Genomic DNA, 20,198 nt, shown 5'->3' with positions numbered 1-20,198 from the left:
ATACTGAGGAGGCTCCTTCAAGCCTCTTTTACAAGGGCACTAATCCCATTCATGAGGGCTCCACCCTCATAACCCAACCACCTACTAAAGTCCCTACCTCTCAATACTATCACATTGGGTAAACAGGTTCCAACATATAAATTTTGGGGGACACATATATTCAGACCATAACAGCATCCCATCGTGTAAGGAAAAGAAACAAATAATGAATTTTCACACTTATTTAAGAAAGAAACTTATCTTTCCCCAAAAATGGGGGAAAGATACTGTTACTATAATATAATACCAGAGACTAGGTAGTTCGTAAAGAAAAGAGGTTTATTTGGCTCATGGTTCTGGAGGCTGGGAAGTTCAAGGACATGGCAGCAGCTTCTGGTGAGAGCCTCATACTACATCATAACATGGTGGAAAAGTAGAAGAGCAAGTGAGTGCTTGTGAAAAAGATTGCAAAAGTGAGCCAACCTCACTTTTACAACAACCCACTTTTGAAAACTAACTCACTCGTTAAATAATGGCATTAATCTCAACATTTAATCTTGAGATTAACTTCTCTAGAACTCACTCCTTTGATAATGGCATTAATCCATATTTGAGAGGTGTGCCCTCATTACTCAATCACCTTTTAAATGCCCCACCTCTTACTATTGTTGCATTAACAAATAAGTTTCTAACATATCACCTTTGGGGGACCCATTCAAACCATAGCAACTACATAATGTCTTTCCCCCTAAAGTTTAGCATGTCAGTCATTAACTGGTAGGACTATCATACTTCTATTCCTTGTTGCCTATGTCAAGGACTCCTAAGTAATGGCAAAAAAAAAAATCTTACAAGATAGTGAGAAAATGTCCATATTAAACATAAGCTAATACATAATGGTTAAAAAAAGTCTAAATCTAGAGACTAATAACACGGATTTTAATCCTAACTTAGCCATTTATAAGCAGTATGATCTTGGGCAATCTTCTGGGTTTGTTGTTTATGAACACTGGTTTAGTCAATTATAGGAAGGGTGAAATTAATAAATTAGCCACCACCTCACATGGTTGTCATTAAGGTTAAATTTGAAAGCATATGTAAAATATTTGGCATAATATCTTGCATATATATCTACTGAGCTCTTTGTCTGTGTAATTATTGTCATTAACAACAATAATAGTAATCAGCAGGGTGATGCTAAAAACGCCAAATATAACAAGAGCAGCACAACTAACATTTTTGAACACTTAGTACAGACCAGGAACAATTCAAAGGGCTTTATGAGAAATCATCTCATTTAAACCACACATTTAATTCAATCTTTACAAAGTGGGTTTTATTATTTCTCCCATTTTGTAAATAAGAAAATGGAGACACAGAGAGGTGTGGCAGACAGACTCTAGGACAGCCTCAATGATAACTGCTTCCTGGTATTCATGGCATTGTGGGATTCCCCCTCATACAGTAACTTGCTTCTACCAATAGAATATGACAGCACTAAAGAGACATGACTGACTGTTGTGATTTGATTTAAAAAGCTGTAACTTCTATCTTGCTTACTGACTCTCTCCCTTGCTGACTTTCATAAAACAAGCTACCATGTTGAAGGGGTTCACCTAGCAAGAAACTGAGGGTGGCTTCTGGCCAGCAACCAGCCAGCCAGTGAAGAAATGAGGCCTTAGTGTCACAAGTCTTGAGGAACTGACTCCTGCCAAAAGCCATGAGACTGAGCTTGGAAGGGGGCCTTCCCAGCTGAGCCTTCAGAAGAGACCCCATCTCTGGCTAACACCTTGACTGCAGTCTCAGGAAAGACCATGAAGCAGACAATCCAACTAAGAGGTGCCCAGATCCCTGACCCATAATAAATATGAGATAATAAATATGCGTTATTTTAAGCTGCTACATTTCGGGGGTAATCTGTTACACAGTAATAGATAACCAACACAAAGAGCTACGATACTTACCTAAGAATAAAAGAAAAAGCACTGACTTGCAAGTCAAGAGGCCCACTAGACATTAAATCCTTCAACAGCGGGAGTGAACTTGCAGCATCTAGATTCCGGCACAAAGCAAAGGATGCTAGATAAGTGTTTTCAGGGAAAAGGAACAGCATCAGAAAAGGCCCCAAATAAAAGAACAAGGCTTAGTCTACTTAAGCACTTTTTTGTGTGTGTGTGTTTTTTTTTTTGAGACTGAGTCTTGCTCTGTTGCCAGGCTGGAGTGCAGTGGCGCGATCTTGCCTCACTGCAACTTCCACCTCCCGGGTTCAAGCAATTCTCCTGCCTTAGCCTCCCAAGGAGCTGGGACTACAGGCGTGTGCCACCACGCCCAGCTAATTTTTTTGTATTTTTAGTAGAGATAGGGTTTCACCATGTTGGCCAGGATGGTCCCAATCTCTTGACCTCGTGATCTGCCCACCTTCGCCTCCCAAAGTGCTGGGATTACAGGTGTGAGCCACCACGCCCAGACCACTTCTCATATTTTAATGTGCACATGTTTGACCTGGGATGATTGTTAAGATGGTGATTCTGATTCAACAGGTCTGGGGTGGAGCCTAAGAGTCTGCATTTCTAACAGGCTCCCAGGGAATATCAATGCAGCTGATCCAAGAACCACACTTTGAATAGCACAAGTATAAAACATAAGGACATTTATTGCTTACTCAACAAAAAATTGGAATTTTTTTGTTGGGTGGTCCAGAGTTGGTCAAGCCCTTTGGCCACAGTCTGACATTTGGAAGGACATGGGACATGTTTAGATATGTACAATATGACATAATATAATGTTGTATAATATAATGTAATACATACAATTTATATACTCACATATAAGTATACAGTAACATAGCTAATTATTCTCTATACGTGTATACACAAATTCTAACAACTGGCATTGCATGGTCCTTGGTCGAGCAAAGCAGGTAAAAGCTGTGAATGGTACAGCCATAATGGTGTACACTAAAAGTATAACACATTTACATATATGTGTACATGTACGTGCATATATGTATAAGTATACACATAAACATATGCATAACTGGCTGGAGTTGGCACTCATCCCCTTTAGAGGGGATAGGTCACAGCTCGTCTTGCCTTCCTCTGGCCTCCCTCCCTCAGGAGTTCACAACCAGCATGGTCCATTTGGAAACCATACTTCTATAAGGTTTCTTGGCTATATTGCTCTTTCACAGTCTATGCATGGGACAGAAAAGTTCCAGCTACTTTAGTCTGACTTTGGGTGGTGACTATACTTTGTACCTCCCACAAAAAGGACCCATTTCTTGCAGACTTATTTCCACCCCTTTATGTCTACCTGGGAGTACAGTCAGACACAGCACTCAGCAACCCAGATCCAAATACTCTGCTGTTTCGTACAAGGCTGAGACCCTACCATTTCTCGGTTCATCCCTGATGTCACCTAATACACTGCTGACCTTCCGGGCCACCACCACGCAGTGGTCCAAGGTCTTTGAGAGCAACCTGTGCACACAGAATAACTACTGATGGATAGAAGCATTGCTCCTTCTCTTCCCCCCAGTCTCTCTAACATTGACAGCAGTTGCCCAAAGACATAACCTCCAGGGGCCTGGTTGTCTTGCTTTACCTTGGTGTCTTTATGATACTAGGCTTGGATGTCAAAACTCCCAAATACCCTGGGTTCCATTTTCATTGCACTGAAATAGATCTTTACTGTGACCTGCAAACACACAGATGATTGAGATGAAGTAGCTCTAGTTAAAATACTTATAAATTACAACTGAGGTTAAGCCAGGTTCTACAGGTAAGTGATAGATATGGATACAAGTTAGATGTTTAGGGATGCTTCTAGGTCCTAGTGTGTCATTTATAAAGAGTTGAGTTTTCCAAACTTACTGCCTAAGAAGGGTCATCTGGAGCGCCTATTAAAAATATGTATTCCCAGGACCCTCCTTCAGAGAGTCTGATGCAGAGATTGGGGCAGAGAGCCTGGGAGCTCCTGCTGTTATAAACTTGCCTCAGGTTTCTGATCATCAGGTAAGGCTGGGAAACATCCATATGGGACTATGGATCCCAGAAGTGGCTGAGCTCCAGAATTGCCTGGGATGCCTTTTAAGCATCCAATCATCTGGTCCATTTGGAAGCCGTCTTTTGGGCTATGCTTCTCAAAATTTTATGTGCACAGGAATCACCTGGGGATCCTGGAAAAAATGCAGATTCTGATTCAGCAGGTCTGGGGTGCAGCCTGAGATTCTGCATTTTTAACAAGCTTCCAGGTAATACTGCTGTTGAGAGTCAGCCAGGACCGACTACAAAATTTGTGAGGCTCAGTATAGACTAAAAAATGCTGGCCCCTTTATTCAAAAAGCAATTTTTAGAAATGTTTCTTTGTAGTCTCTCTCTCCATCTGCCTTGGTGTTTTCAAATTTGCTTTTTAATGTTGTTCTTTCTTGGACACAGGGATGCTCATGAGGTAAGTTCACTGGAGTGAGGCCCCATCAAGACAGAGGGCAACAGCCGTCACTGGATAGTGCTAGGAAGTGGGGAGCCAAGAAGCCATCCAGGGAGTGGACGGGGGCAGAAGGCAGGAACTAACGTGAGCTGAGGCTCCAAGTTCCGGGCACAAGTAATGTCCCTTTCGATGTCACTTACAAAACACAAATAAACATAGAATTACGAATCTCAAGGTGGCAATCACAGAGCATTAAACCCCAAACATGCAGCCACTTCCAAGTGCAGGACTCTGAGCTGGTTGCAAGCTCACAAAAGCTGACCACATTTTGAGTGGCAGGGATTTGGGGGACTCAAGTACCCATTCATTGAAAAATAGTGACCCCAACCCATTAGTATCCATAAAGATAGAGTGTTCTCTCTTTTGGTTACAAACACAACTAGGGATGGGAGAAATTGTTTTAAAACTGTCTTCCATAAAGGAGCCCTTACAGGCACACAAACGAAATTTAAAAGCAAGGACAATTTTCGGCTGGGCACGGTGGCTCACGCCTGTAATCCCAACACTTTGGGAGGCTGAGGCGGGCGGATCACGAGATCAGGAGATAGAGACCATCCTGGTTAACACGGTGAAACCCTGTCTCTACTAAAAATACAAAAAAAATTAGCCAGGCATGGTGGCGGGCGCCTGTAGTCCCAGCTACTCGGGAGGCTGAGGCAGGAGAATGGCGTGAACCCGGAAGGCGGAGCTTGCAGTGTGCCGAGATCGCGCCACTGCACTCCAGCCTGGGTGACAGAGCGAGACTTCATCTCAAAAAACAAAACAAAAAAAAAGCAACGACAATTTTCATATAAAGAATGGCACTATGTACACTAAGACTAAAGGAAACAGTATAGAATGGTGCCTCAATGTACTAGCTCTGGGACCAGATAGGCTGAGTTCAAGCTCTGTTGATCTTGGGCAAATTATTTAACCTCCTTATCCCTCAACTTTTCACCTATAAAAGCCAATGATGAAGCTATCAACATACCTACCACCTAAGATCCTTGTTGGGATTAATAAATTAATACCCATAAGGAACTGAGGACAAGTACTAAATGTGAGCTTTTAAAGATAGAGGTGGTAGAGCAAGATTGGCTGATTGGGCCAACAGCCCATCACCTGTTTTGTAAGCAAAGTTTTATAGGAACACTCATTTGCTGTGGTTTAGATGTGGTCTGATCCCCACCAAAACTCATGATGACATGTGATCCCCAATGCAGCAGTGCTGGGAGGTGGGAAGTAGTGAGAGGTGTTGGGGTTATGTCAATGGAGCTCACATGATGCCCTCCCATAGGGGTGAGTGAGCTCTCGCTCTCACAGGAATGGACTAGTTTCTCCAAGACTGGGTTGTTAAAAAGAGCCTGGCTTGGCCAGGTGTGGTGGCTCATGCCTGTAATCCCAGCACTTTGGGAGGCTGAGACGGGCGGATCACAAGGTCAGGAGATCGAGACCATCCTGGCTAACATGGTGAAACCCCGTCTCTACTAAAAATACAAAAAAATTAGCCGGGTGTGGTGGCGGGTGCTGGTAGTCCCAGCTACTTGGGAGGCTGAGGCAGGAGAATGGCGTGAACCCGGGAGGCAAAGCTTACAGTGAGCCCAGATCGTGCCACTGCACTCCAGCCTGGGCGACAGAGTGAGACTCCGTCTCAAAAAAAAAGAGCCTTGCTCTCTCTCTAGCTTCTTCTCTTACCGTGTCATCTCTTTGCACACACCTGCTCCCCTACCTCTTTCCACCATGAGTGGAAGCAGTAAGAGTCTTCACCAGATGCAGCTGCCCAATCTTGAAGCTTCCAGTCACCAGAATTGTGTGCCAAATAAACCTCTTTTCTTTATAAATTACCCAGCCTCAGATATTCTGTTACAGCAACACTAAACCACTTGTGTGCATATTGTCTATGGCTGATTTGTGCTACAGTGTCAGAGTTGAACAGATGCAAGTCTAAAACAGGTACTCTCTGGCCCTATACAGAAAAATGTTGTGACTCCTATGATAGAGTATAAAATCATGGATTTCAAAATCCAGTTTTCAGAAGTTGAAGGTTTCACATAGGCGACTTAACCTTCAATTTTTTAAAACTAGGTCTAAGCCCTCTTAAAATTGTAAAGAGCAAATATGTACCCTCAAATATGTTGTAAATCATCCTGTAACACCACTGAGGCCACTATCATTCTAATTTGAACAGCCAGACTAAGAGGATTTTGTGCAGACTTTGGAATGAACCCTTCAACTAACATTGGGAATATATTCAAAGTACCTGTAAAAGCATCATGGTTTGTGAAGCCTGTAACTCTGCCCTGATCTTTCTCAAATGTTCTGGGCTGCACATGTCCACTCCCATAAATTCATGTAAGCAAATGCACAGGTGCAAAACATGCAAGACATCAGCACCTAAATGCCAGGCGAAGAAGAGATGTATCTGCTCAGAGAGGGCACAAGAGAACAAATAATAGGATGTTCAGAGAGAATATTGTTACCAGTTGAGTTATGGCTAACGTATTTGTCTTAGTCCATTTTCTGTTGCTATAACAGAATACTACAGAGTGGGTGATTTATAAAGAATAGAAGTCTATATGGCTTATGTTTCTGGAGGCTGGGAAGTGTAAGAGCATGTCACCGGCATCTAGTGAGGCCCTTCTTACTGTGTCATAACATGGTGGAGGGCATCGCACAACAAGAGGGCAAGAGTATGTCAGCCCAGGTCTCTCTTCCTCTTCTTATAAAGCTGCTAGTCCTCTCAGTGGGGCCCCACCCTGATAACCTCATCTAATCCTAATTACCTTCCAAAGGCCCTGCCTCCAAATACTATCAACATAAATTTGGGGATTAGGTTTCCAACGCACGAACTTCTGAGAGACACATTCAAACCACAGCAGTGCTCGTTATACCAACAACAACTCAATGAGATAAACATTATTTTTATTCATTTATTTATTTATTTATTTATTTTGGAGACAGGGGTCTCACTCTGTCACCCAGGTTGGAGTGCAGTGGTGCAATCTCAGCTCACTGCAACCTCCGCCACCCAGGTTCAAGTGATTCTCCTGTCTCAGCCTCCTCAGTAACGGGGATTACAGGCACACACCATTACACCTGGCTAGTTTTTTGTATTTTAGCAGAGACAGTTTCACCATGTTGCCCAGGCTGGTCTCGAACTGCTGAGCTCAGGCAATCTGTCCACCTCAGCCTCCCAAAGTGCTAGGATTACAGGCGTGAGCCACCGTGCCTGGCCAACATTATTATAATCTCCATTTTACATGAAAGAAAACCAAGGTTTAAAGAGGTTATGTCGCTTGCCCAATGTCTCACAGCTGTTAAGTGGTAAAGCCACGGTTTCAACAGGCAATCTGGCACCAAAGCAATCCTCTAACTCAAGTGTCAACAAGAAATGTTTTTTTAAATGGTCGCCAGATAGTAAGTATTTTCACCTTTGCAGGCCACACAGTCTCTGTTACAAATATTCAATTCTGCTGTTGTAGGGAAAAGCAGTCATAGATGATATCTAAATAAATGAGTGTGGATGTGTTCTAATAAAACTTTACTGACAAAAACAGGTGGCTGGCTGGATTTGGCCCACTGGCTGTGGTTTGCCTACTTGTGCTCTAACCACTAATGTAGACTGTTTCTAATAATGTCTATCAGGTGACTGAAATATGTCTGAGCACACAATAGGAGTGGAATAAATAATCATTAAATTATTGACTGCCGTTATGAAAATAAGAACAACTGCATGCCTTTGATTGCACTAAACAGTCAACTTAAGCTGTCTATTTTTTATTTTTTTTAGAGCTACATTCATTTCTGAGCTGAAAGGCTCCTTCATGTAATTTCATCTTGCCGCCATCCAAGAGGGGGATGCTACAACACAATCCTCCTCTCCGATGGGATTTTAGTCAATCACATCTACAATACAGCTTGACCTCTGCTTTCAACTGGGGCAGGCGTGGACGCTGGGGATGGCTCCTGGGTCACAGCACAGCAAGCTGCTGCCACGCTCAAGGCAGTAATCAGCTCACGGATTTCAGCCCAACTCCTGGGGGCTGGAGATGCCAAAATGTGCCCCAAACTACCTGTCAGCAATTAGGAGCCCAGGAAACAGGGACTAGGCTTGCCTGATGGGAAGACATTTAAAGCATCAGAAAGGCTGACAATCCTCGCGTAAGGGTGGGCCTGGTGTGGGGGTGGCAAAAGGGCGACTCATAAACCACCAAATGACAGAGTCCAAATTGCTCCATAATGATGATGCGATGCATCCCTTGACACCAGGGATGAAGTCGGACCACATGTAACAGAAGCCAACAGAAATTGAGGAAAGCTCGGTGTCAGATGAAAAGCAGTGATCAGTCTCGACAGGATCTGTTCTACTCCATTTTACCTGCTGCACGTTCTGGAGGCAAACACTCGCCAGCAGTGTATTCTTTTTCCCCCAAAGTTCAAGGGGTAAGATGTGAACACAGATGTGAACAGGGCTTTTTACTAAAAGCCCTGAATGTCTGTGGCTTGTAGGGGTCGTAATTCTTTCTCACAAAGTTACCTTTCCTGTTTGTATGAATTACTCTTACATTCTTGTAAGAGATATGGTTTGAGGTATTTATGGTGCATTCAATTCTGCTATCATTGATTTATTGAACGAAACCAGCTCGGGGATATGATGGAAAGGCCCTAATTCCAAAAACTCTTACATCTCCGCATGAAGAGCATTTTCTGCCCTGTTGGCCTCCTGCAGATGACCAGCCGAGATAAACAGAGAGCACCCACTCTCTGTTGCAATGTGCATGGTGATGTGAAGGAATCAATCAGACAAAAGCAGATTATTACAGTGTCTGCGAGAGATCAAACAGTGCTGGCATTTGCACCCACACACGCCTGATTTACAGGCAAGCTGATAAAGTGCTGCAGCTCACTGTCAGGAGAACATGACAACTCCTTGAGCTTGTGGATAAATTATTGCTGAAGCCCATGATAACATTTCTCCACCTAGCAACCAAACATAACAGGATGTGGCTTTTAGTACGAGGAGCCAAATCATACAAAGACAAGACGCCCAGGAGCTCTCAGAGCTCTGAAGGCACATTCTAAGATGCAATCGTGAAATCGCAGCCTCATGAAAACACATGTGAAATCTATGTGTAATTAGTAACCCTGCAGAGGATACCCAGACCTTTCCTATCCATGCAGATGCAAAGAAGAATGTGCCCTCTTTTATGATGAATATTGCTGGAGCCAAAAGTTATCTCCCTCTGAGCTCTGTGCCTGGGACTGTGCTAACTGCTTTATGTGAATCCAAGTGGGGACCCCAAAGTGTGGAACCTGTCCTGTATACCTGCTGATAAGTGCAGTCAACTTGGAGTCAACTGGGCCCATAGAATAAAACACTGAATCCCACAGTGAAAAAAATTGCCCCCTTTCTGGTTCTTTATTGACTTTCCCAATAACATCAAGGAGGGCTGCAGTGTGGCACTAGTATGTCTCAAACACCCTCTAAAAGTGAAAAATCTATTTTTCAAACAAAGAAAGGGAGACTGTGTCTAGCTAGAATTTGTAAAAACCAACATTGTTTTGCTTTCACAATTTTCATTCAAGTCACCGTCTTTTCCATGTGACATTGTTTTCCAAGTAATGGAGGTGATATCCAGTGTCTGTTTAAAACGAATTTACTTGAGACATGAGCCGTATGAGGGCAGGAACTTTTGCCCTATTTGGAAACTGCTATACCCTCAAAACCTCAACAGTTTCTAGAAAATAGACTGTCAATAAATATTTATCTAATGAAATTCATTAAATGAAAATATCAGGTAAGTGATAGTAGAAATGGTGCCAACGTAGCAGGATTTGTGATGAGCGCACAAGATGAGATAGAAACATAGCAAAATACGTGAGAGTGGTACTCAAACAATTAGTGTTGAAGAACGAGACAAATGCTCCTTTGATGTTCTTTGTAATCCTATGAGGCAGGAAGTATTATTTACTTTTCAGGTAAGGAAAATGATACTTAAAGATATTAGGTAACTCATTCAGAACCACAAGCCTCTATGTGGCAGAATTTGAATTCAGCCTGAGCACCTAGTCTTAGAGGTAAGCTCTGAGCTGCTCCATTCAACTTCTTCCCTCTCACCTAAAGAACTACATTGTGAAGTAGCTGCTATTGCCCCCTCTTCACATGAAAGAAAACTGACTTTAATGAACCTGCCCAACATCATTTGGTGATCACGGGCTGGGATTCAAACCCAGGACTGCCTGGCTGACGGCTTCCACTAGGCTATTCTGTCCTCAAAGAAACTTGCCCCAAATGATCATACAAGCTGCTAGAAATTAGATTTTAACTAGTATCTAATTAAAACTCTGGGTCACACCTACCTTGAGTGCTCTAAATGTGTTCCAGAGAACAGAAACATCATTTGATCAATAAAACAGAAAATTAGCTCAGCACCTAAATGCATTTGAGACACTGTTTATAATTGCCAAGAACAGTGGCCAAAGGTAAAAGCAACCTCAGTCATGCTTGTTTTAGAAACACACAAATAGCCACTGGTACAAAAGGGAAAACTTAGTCCTTTCCTTACCTTTTATCTGCAGGTAACAAGATAAGTAGCTATTATTGGTAATGAGGAAGGAACCATGCCACAGCTCCTTGGGAGGGGAAAAATGAGCAAAGGAACTAAGAATCCCATTAAAGTATAATCTTCAATTTTAAAAAAGCATGACTCTCCTACAAACATAGAATGAATACATGTCAAAAATTTTATTTAATTCATTAATTAATGAAGAAACAAATATAATGGTAAGGTTGGTTAAAAGAAGAAATTGAGGAATGAGGATTTATATCATAAGTTGGCCAAAAGGATGCAGAAATAAATAGGCTAACAGAGTCAAAACTGGGTAATGTTCTAGAGGGTCACTAAACTATCACCATAAGGAGTTATTTTTCTTCAAGACAGAAAACATAGTTAACATAACAACTTAAAGTATCTGGTTCTAACCAAATAGCAAATTGCAGCTAAACACAGGTGCATTCTTCTATATAATCAATCTTGGGTGAATTTTTTCAACACTCACCCTGAAAGGACAGGGACTCATTCTCAGCTTTATTTGCAAGTTTTGGATAATTTTTTTAATCATTTCATCAAGTTTTCACTATTATTTCTGCTGTCTTTGTGTGTATAGGAATGTAGTGCCCCACTAAAATTCTGATTCAATAGATTTGCAATGGGGCCTCAGAAAGTGTATTTTAAGAAGCTCCCAATGTGATTCTATTGCTGATAGTCTATAATCATATTAAGAAATAACCAGTTAAGGCCGGGCACAGTGGCTCATGCCTGTAACCCCCAGCACCCCAGCACTTTGGGAGGCTGAGGAGGGTGGCTCACGAGGTCAAGAGATCAAGACCATCCTAGCCAACATGGTGAAACCCCGTCTCTACTAAAAATACAAAAAATTGGCCAGACATGGTGGCATGTGCCTGTAGTCCCAGCTACTCAGGAGGCTGAGGCAGGAAAATTGCTTGAACCCGGGAGGCAGAGGTTGCAGTAAGCTGAGATCGTGCCACTGCACTCCAGCCTGGGAGACAGAGCAAGACTCCGTCTCAAAAAAAAAAAAGAAAAAAAGAAAGAAATAAAGAACCGTTAAAGTGATTTAAATTATAACTTTTGGCAAGTGATTCAATGAAAGATGCTTTCGTTTGCAAGAAATGAAAACTTAGACAAACTGGTTTCAAGAAGGAAAAACTTTAACATCACAAAGATAAGAGGTAATGGGGGCTCTGGGGTAGTAGATTCAGTAGCTTAGGGATGTCTATATTAGCGAGGTAGACTCTGTCCTCCCCCTACATCCTCCTGGAGCTATTGGCAAGATGGCTGTAGCAACTGCATGCATCACTTCCTGGCCCAATACATAGGGAAAGAAGGGAGACTTCCTCTTACTGTGCAGTCTCTCTTCTCAACACTTTCCCAGAAAACCCCAATCCCAGCAGATCTCCCTCCACAACTCATTAGCCAGGATTTACCAAGTGGTCATTTCCCCAAGCCAGTCACTGGCAAGGGGAATCTGAATGGGAATTCTTAACACCAATCAGGGTGTACTGAAAAACTGGAGTGGGGTTGGCTTCCCTTGAGGCAACTGAGCAAATGTGGAAGGCATGGACATCTGAACAAAATTAGCATTGTTTTAGAAGGGAAGTAGAGGTGGGTGTGGGGAGGAAATTAGTCCAGTAACTGACAGAGTCCAGAATTAGTGCATTTAAAAAAAAAAAAAAAGTTACAAGCATGATCTTAAAATTAGGTTGCATCTCAGATGTGTGGACAACAGCAAAGACATGGAATCAACCTAAATGTCCATCAATGGTAGACTGGATAAAGACAACGTAGTACATATACACCATGGAATACTACATAGCCATAAAAAAAACAAGATCATGTCCTTTGCAACAACATGGATGGAGCTGGAGGCCATTATCCTAAGCGAACTAATGCAGGAACAGAAAACCAAATACTGCTTGTTCTCACTTACAAGTCAGAGCTAAACACTGAATACACGTGTACACAAAGAAGAGAACAACAGACACTAGGGCCTACTTGAAGGTGGAGGGTGGGAGGAGGGAGAGGATCAAATAACTACCTATTAGGTACTATGCTATTACCTGGGTGATGAAATAATCTGTACACCAAACTTCCATGACATGCGATGTACCTATATGACAAACCTGCACATGTACCCTTGAATCTAAAAGTTAAAAAAACAAAAAAAGAAGAAGATGTGTGGGCAATTACCGTGATGCAAGAGAAACCTCCAAGAAAACTGCCAGGCAAGCTAACCCAGAGGTCACAGAATACAATGGTTCACAGGCCAAAGTAAGATGCTTGAATCACAGTTTAATAATTCAATTTAGAACATATATCAAGAAACAAGGAGAAAACAACAAAAATAACCCAATTTAAAAATGGGTCAAGGACATAAATAGACAATTCTCCAAAGATACAGAAATGGCCAATAAGCATAGGAAAACATGTTCCACGTCATTAATCATAAGAGGAACGCAAATCAAAATCACAGTGAGACATCACCTCACATCCATTAGGATGGTCACTGTCAAAAGAACAGAACATAAGTGTTGGCGATGTTGCAGAGAAACTGAAACCCTTGTGCATTGTGAGTGGAAATGGAAAATGGTGTAGTCATCATGGAGAACAGTAAAGAGGTTCCTCAAAAAATTAAAAACAGAATTACCATATGATCCAGTAATCCCACTTCTGGTGATATACTCAAAAGAATTCAAAAGAGGATCTTGAAAAGATATTTGTACACCCGTGTTCACGGCAGCAGCATTCACAACAGCCAAGAAATGGAAGCAACCCAAATGTCCATCAATAGATGAATAAAGAAAATGTGCTATAAACATACAATGGAATATTATGCAACCTTAAATATGAAGGAAATCCGGTCACATGCTGCAACATGGATGAAACTCAAGGACATTATTCTAAGTGAAATCCCAGTCACAAAAGGACAAATGCTACATGATTCCACTGATATGAAATATTTAAAGTAGTCAAAATCATAGAACCAGAAAGTAGAAAAGTAGTTGCCAAGGGCTAGGGGAGGGGAAGGGGAAGTAGTGGTTAATGTGTATAGAGTTTCAGTTTTGCAAAACGAAAAGCTCTAAAAATCTGTTGCATAACAATGTTAATACATTTAACACTATTGAGTATAGATAAAATTACATAATGTCTGAGATTTGCTGCAAAATAAGCCAATGTTTTTGCAATTCAGATTAACAAACAGTACTTGAGCTTATGTTAAGTAGAATTTTGCAAACTGAGAATCATGACTCATTAGTAGGTAAACTGATTTGGTGAACTGTGACCAGAACATTTTTAATGACAAATAGAATAGAAAATATGAGTGCATGACATCCTGTCATGGCAAATTTTATTCCATGAAACTTTTGTTGTGTGTGTGTGTGTGTGTGTGTGTTAAACATACATAACATATCATGATGTAAAATGTGTTTCTTACTGTGGGTTGCAGCTAATAAAGACTGAAGATCACAATTGAAAGCAAAGTCCTAATCACTGATGGGCACATCAGAGACAAGAAAAAATAAGACATAGTTCATGTTTTCTAGAAGAGACAGACATGAATAGATATACAGTATGGAATTCTAAGAGCTCTGCTAACTGAGAGCCAAGAACTGTGAGAAGACAATGGAGCTATTGACTAACTTTAGCCTGGGCTTCACAGAAAAGATAATACATGAAATGAGTGTTGAAAGATGAAAAGGATGAAAAAGAGTGAAAAAGCTATCTCTCAGAGGTGGAATAAAGTAGCACAGAGGTCTAAACACATACATGGTATATTTGGGCAAAAGAAAGCAAGTTAGTGGGCTAGGGCCTATCGATTCGGGGTCTGTAAGCTCAATGTGGTAACCAAGGATGGGAAGAAGTTGATGATACTGAGGAAATGCCCTTAATTTGAGAGGTTACAAATACGTCATTTCTCCTTTGATGATCTCCACTGTTGATAATCTCTTCACCATCTTATTTGCCTAATCTACAATTGCACATCAAAGTCAAAGAATTTCCCCTTTGAATCCTCTGATACAGCAATTTCACCTCTGGGATGCATACAAGGAATTATACTGAATGGGCACAATTACTTAACTATAAACATATTCATTTCCAACATTACACTAAATGGCAAAATACTGAAAAGAACCAAATGTTTAATGACAGATATTGGGTAAATAAAATTATGGCCCATCTATAATACACATTCAATTTTAAAATTTGATAAAAAAGAATATTTTAACCTGGAAACATGTTCACAATATATTGTTAAGTTAAAGATACAGGATGCTAAAAAAGATGTACAAACAATCCCTGTTTTACAGAAGAAAATAAAAATAATGCTAAAAAAATTACTCTCTATACTTCCAAGTGATTTATTTGTATGATGGAATTATAGGTGATTTTTACCTTTGTCCTTGTTCTTTTCTCTCAATTCCATGTATAAAATTTTCTTCCATATACAAAAAGACCTAAAACATTTTTAAAACAGCAAAATCATTACAAAATAGAAAGTAACCTAGAAGTATGTTCTCTATTATTAATCAGAAAAGGCAAGTTAAAAATAGTATTACATTATGGTATTTTTCAAGAGCTAGAGATTAGGTCGATTATTTTTCTTCTTTTTACTAATCAAAATTTTGTGTATTTTCCACAGAAAATATATTCTTTTATTATTTTATTATTTTAAAAATAATTGCTTCTTTAATTCTAACAAGGAATCTTTGTCTCCTTAGAGCTTTAGGGAAGGGAGTTGTTATGGTCTATACCCCAAAATCAATCACTTGTGTTTAGATCAGCTTACGTGGATATTGTCTTATAAATTCAAACACATTCTGAGACTAATTTAAGACTTACAAAAACACTGATTAAAGAAAAAAGCTAACACTGAATTTAAAAATAAAGCAAGAAGACTTTTTTAGAGTCTATTATTAAATCTTCAATCTAATGATCATGATTTTGCTCATTTTATTTTTAAAATCCATCACTCAAGATTGTTCATTGCATAAAAGGAGAAAAAAAGTGTGCAAAATGGTAGAATGATCAAATCATTCTAACTAGGATATGAGTTTCTTTTAAGACTGGGTCCAGTGATAGAATTCTCAAAGATAAAAGCTCACTGGCATAGCCCTCAGAAAACACAAGGCATACAAGTTACTTTTTCTACCAGTGACCAATATGGTGCTCAATATTTCAGTACTGCAGTATTTTTCAGCACAAATTTGGGTAATTACATAATCGAGCTTCCTTAGCCCTTCTACTGCCTCTTCAGCTGTTACCTTTCCCCTGGCTTCTTATGTTTTTCCTAAAAACAGACACAAGTATCTCCTAGAGCAGAGCTTCTCAACTTTGCCTGAACATTGCAGTCACTTTTAAAATTCCTGATGCCCAGGCTGCACTCCAGACCAATGTAATCACGATCCGTGGGAATGGGATGCAGACCGGAATGTTATGAAAAACCCTTGGGCTATTCCAATGTACAACCTGGTTTGAGAATCACTGTCTTCACTGATCCTATTTCTTCCTTTGGTTTCTATCTGAAATTTCTCTTCCTTTCTTCAACTGCACATCTTGGCTTTCAGTTTCCATTTTCTCACCACTCATTCTCACACCTGTGATGAGCTGATTGTGTCCTACGTATGTTGGGTTACACTGTAAAAACTAAGGTTGACTGCTTAAGCAGTGTATCACTTAGGAATTCTTTGGTTGCAAATAACAGAAACTCAACCCAACTGGCTTCAATATAATGGGAATTTATCGGTCCATATTACTGCAAAGTCCAGAAGTAGGAACTTCAGGCATGATTTGATCAAGACATAAATAATGGTACCAAGTGCCGATACCTCTCTCTCTACCTTTAGATGGCGAGAGAATGAGCTTAGAATGAGCTGCAAAAGGAAAGGTCTGCCTTGGGGCTCCACTCTGAGGCAAGGTCTCTTCTCATGTCTACAAGATGACTACAGCCGCGCATGTCGTCACAAGTGCATAGCTGAGGGAATAACAAAGTCCCTTTCCCAGAAGTATCCAGATAGGCTTTATCACACCATAATTCATTGTCTCTGATCAGGAGCAGCAGATGCCCATGTTTACAGCAATTGTTGTGGCCAGAGGAGTATGATGATCTGAGAGACTTGAACCAAGTTGCATGCATGTGGCAACATGTCGAGACTCCATCTCTACAAAAAAAACTTTTTTTAATTAGCCAGGAATGATGGTGCATGCCTGTGGTCCCAGTTACTCAAGAGGCTGAGGCAGGAGGATTGCTTGAGCTCAGGAGGTTAAGGCTGCAGTGAGTTACGAACACAGCACTGCACTCCAACCTGGGTGACAGAGGAAGACCCTGTCTCCTCCACCAAAAAAAGAAAATAGAAAATAGAAGCAATGTGAACTGAAGGTGGTTCCCCAAAGAAAAATCAAAGTATAGTTACAATAATTAAGGGGAGACAATGAGTGGATATTGGTTTGAAAATATTACAGAAAGACATGCTGATAGGGTATGATGCTTCTGAAGAGAACTAAAAAAGTAGGATTGCTCAGGAAAAACCAGCATACAGAGCTTTAGAGGAAAGACTTCAATGAAAGACATATAAGTGTTTAATAGAGGCAGACTGCTTTGAGAAACAGGGAAAAGTTAGACCAGATATGTTAAAAGCTGATTGCAAATAGCAACTAAAACATTGCTCCTAATTATTATTATTTTTTTAGATGGAGTCTCAGTCTCACTCTGTCACCCAGGCTGGAGTACAGTGGTGCAATTTCGGCTCACTGCAACCTCCGCCTCCTGGGTCCAAGTTATTCTCTTGCCTCAGCCTCCCAAGCAGCTGGGATTACAGGTGCGCACCACCACACTTCGCTAATTTTTGTATTTTTAGTAGAGACGGGGGTTTCACCATGTTGGCTAGGCTGGTCTCGAACTCCTGACCTCAAGTGATCTGCCCACTTCAGCCTCCTAAAATGCTGGGATTACAGGTGTGAGCCACCGCACCCAGCCTGTTTGTAATTCATAGTGAAGAAGTATTCTTGGGTACTTGAATACTAGCCAATAAAGTATTTATCGGCTTACAATGAGCTGCAAAAGGAAAGGTCAAAACATGAGAAACTCCATAACAAACCTGGCAATATGCCTGGGGGGTAATATTATCCTTGCTTTTCGGACTTAGAAATTATTTCTGTTTTTTATCATGGCCATATTTGGTGCTACGTGGATTTTGTAGTACTATTTTAAAATTAACTTCTTCAGTTTTATCATAAAAGTAAACAATTGTGTAAAACTCTTTGAGTTTGGAAGGTTAAAGCTTGAAATGTTTAGTTTTCCATCATCAATTTGGCAATGCTTGTTTTCTGGAGAGAAAAATCAGGTTCACAGACACTCATGGTGGCAGGCTTCTATACAGAAGCTGAAGCATTCCTTAAAAGAGTTCCTAAGTCCTCTGATCATGTCTGCAACTTGAAAGTCACAACAATCCCCATGGTTTTCATTGTCACCTCCATTTGCATAATTTGTGCATCTACATCTCTAGCCTTTCTGTTTTTCCTCAAGTTAATTTCAACAAAGATGAGATCCTTCTATGTAGAAGGAATCAGACATCCACTGGAGACAGGCTCCAGCATTTAAAGAGCTCATGTTTCAACAGAGACAGACAAACAGAACATCCCATTATGTACAAGGGAAAAGCACAGACCATTCTAGATTCATTCATTCACCCCACAAATATTTATTGAGCACCTGTTAGAAACCAGGTACTATCCTAGGGACTGGGGATGCAACAGTGAGTAAGACACATCAGTCCCTATCCTCATGGAGCCTACTGAAGAGAAGAAGACATTTTTTTTAAAAAGCAAACAAATAAGTAAGATAATTTTGGATAGTAATAAGTAAGTAGTAAGAAAGAAAGAAGCTGCTTGGCATAGTCTAGACCAACTTGAGAGGATGATACACTTCTTTACATACAATGCCCAGGAAAGATGTAATAGTCAGAATTGCCAGGTTATCCTGTGGTAACAAACAGCCCCCTGGTATGAGAGGCTGAAAACAGCAAAGGTTGGTCTTTCCTTCATGCTACATGCCCATCCGAAGTTGTTAGGGAAACTCTACTCATTGTAGTCACTCGAGACTATCGTAGTTTTGTACTCTGCAAATTATTTTATCTGGAACTACATTTCTTAGAGTTTTTTTGTGTGTGTAGTTGCAGATTACAGCTGGCCACAGGCAAACATGTGAAATCTAGACAGCAGATGTGAGGAACCCACTGAGTGTCCTTATTCAGCATTTTTAGGGTCCTGAACCAGATGCACCTGCAGCGCCACGGCACTGGAGACCAGCTCCTTCTGCAGGTCACCAGTATCACTGAGCATGGAGGTGGTGAGAGACAGACATGGGTTCCAGGCCATCCTCAGAGCATCCAATTATCTCTGTTCTTCCCCACTTTACATCCAGCTTTTCTTCATGCACCTACAACAAACTTCAGGCCCAAACCCATTCACAGAAGCAACCATCTTCCAGAGATGTCTTGACCAACTTCCACAACTGTGTAAGCTCTAATCCCTCTAATAAATCCCTTACTCCACATGACCCAACTGGTTCTACTTCCCAGATCAAACTCTTGACTGATACAGTGACCCAGGCTGGCACAGTAGCTATTACAGGACCTCACAGTATTGTCCTGAGGCAGAAGCAAAAAACTCTGGAGGGTCTCACACAAGCAGTTAAATGCTCTAACCTGAAACTAATACATGTCACTTGCACTCAGAGCTCATTGGCCAGAAGCAGACATCCAGCCCCACCCGGACACAAGGGAGCCAGCAGGTCTACCCCACTGTATGCCCAGACGATGCAGAAAAGAAGCATGGTGAGCAGCACTGACAACCCCCATAAAAAGCCTCTCCAAGAAGAGAAGGTTTGAGCGAAGGATGTGCAGAGACCAGGCATTTGCGAGGCTAACAGGAAAGCATTCCAGTCAGAGGGAAAAGCAAGTACAAAGACCCTGGCACAGAGATGAACTTGGCCTCTTTTGGGAGCAGAAAGAAAGCCAGTGAGGCTAGAACCGAGTGGAAGAGGCTGATGGTGACTCGGGATCTTCAAGGTGAAACTGGAAGTTGCTGAAGGATTTCAAAGCAAGGAAGTAATATCATGTGATTGGAGGTTTAAGAAGATGATTCTAGCTGTAGTGTACAGACAAGGCAGGAGGG

The 20,198-nt window shown here is 41.1% G+C and overlaps 1 long non-coding RNA gene across 1 annotated transcript in view; it reads right to left on the bottom strand.

Annotated features, from left to right (window-relative positions):
- Positions 1–302: 302 nt before the first annotated feature.
- LOC129052149 (uncharacterized) overlaps positions 303–20,198 on the bottom strand; it is a 34,807-nt gene continuing 14,911 nt past the window's right edge. The window contains exons 3-6 of the long non-coding RNA XR_008516994.1: positions 15,420–15,481; positions 3,583–3,675; positions 1,944–2,058; positions 303–389 (exon numbers count right to left, since the gene is read on the bottom strand). This is a non-coding gene — a long non-coding RNA (uncharacterized LOC129052149). The remainder of the gene's footprint in view (positions 390–1,943; positions 2,059–3,582; positions 3,676–15,419; positions 15,482–20,198) is intronic.

This window comes from Pongo abelii, chromosome 21, assembly GCF_028885655.2.
Source record: "Pongo abelii isolate AG06213 chromosome 21, NHGRI_mPonAbe1-v2.0_pri, whole genome shotgun sequence".
NCBI lineage: Eukaryota > Metazoa > Chordata > Mammalia > Primates > Hominidae > Pongo > Pongo abelii.
This window is presented reverse-complemented; position numbering and strand designations above follow the sequence as displayed.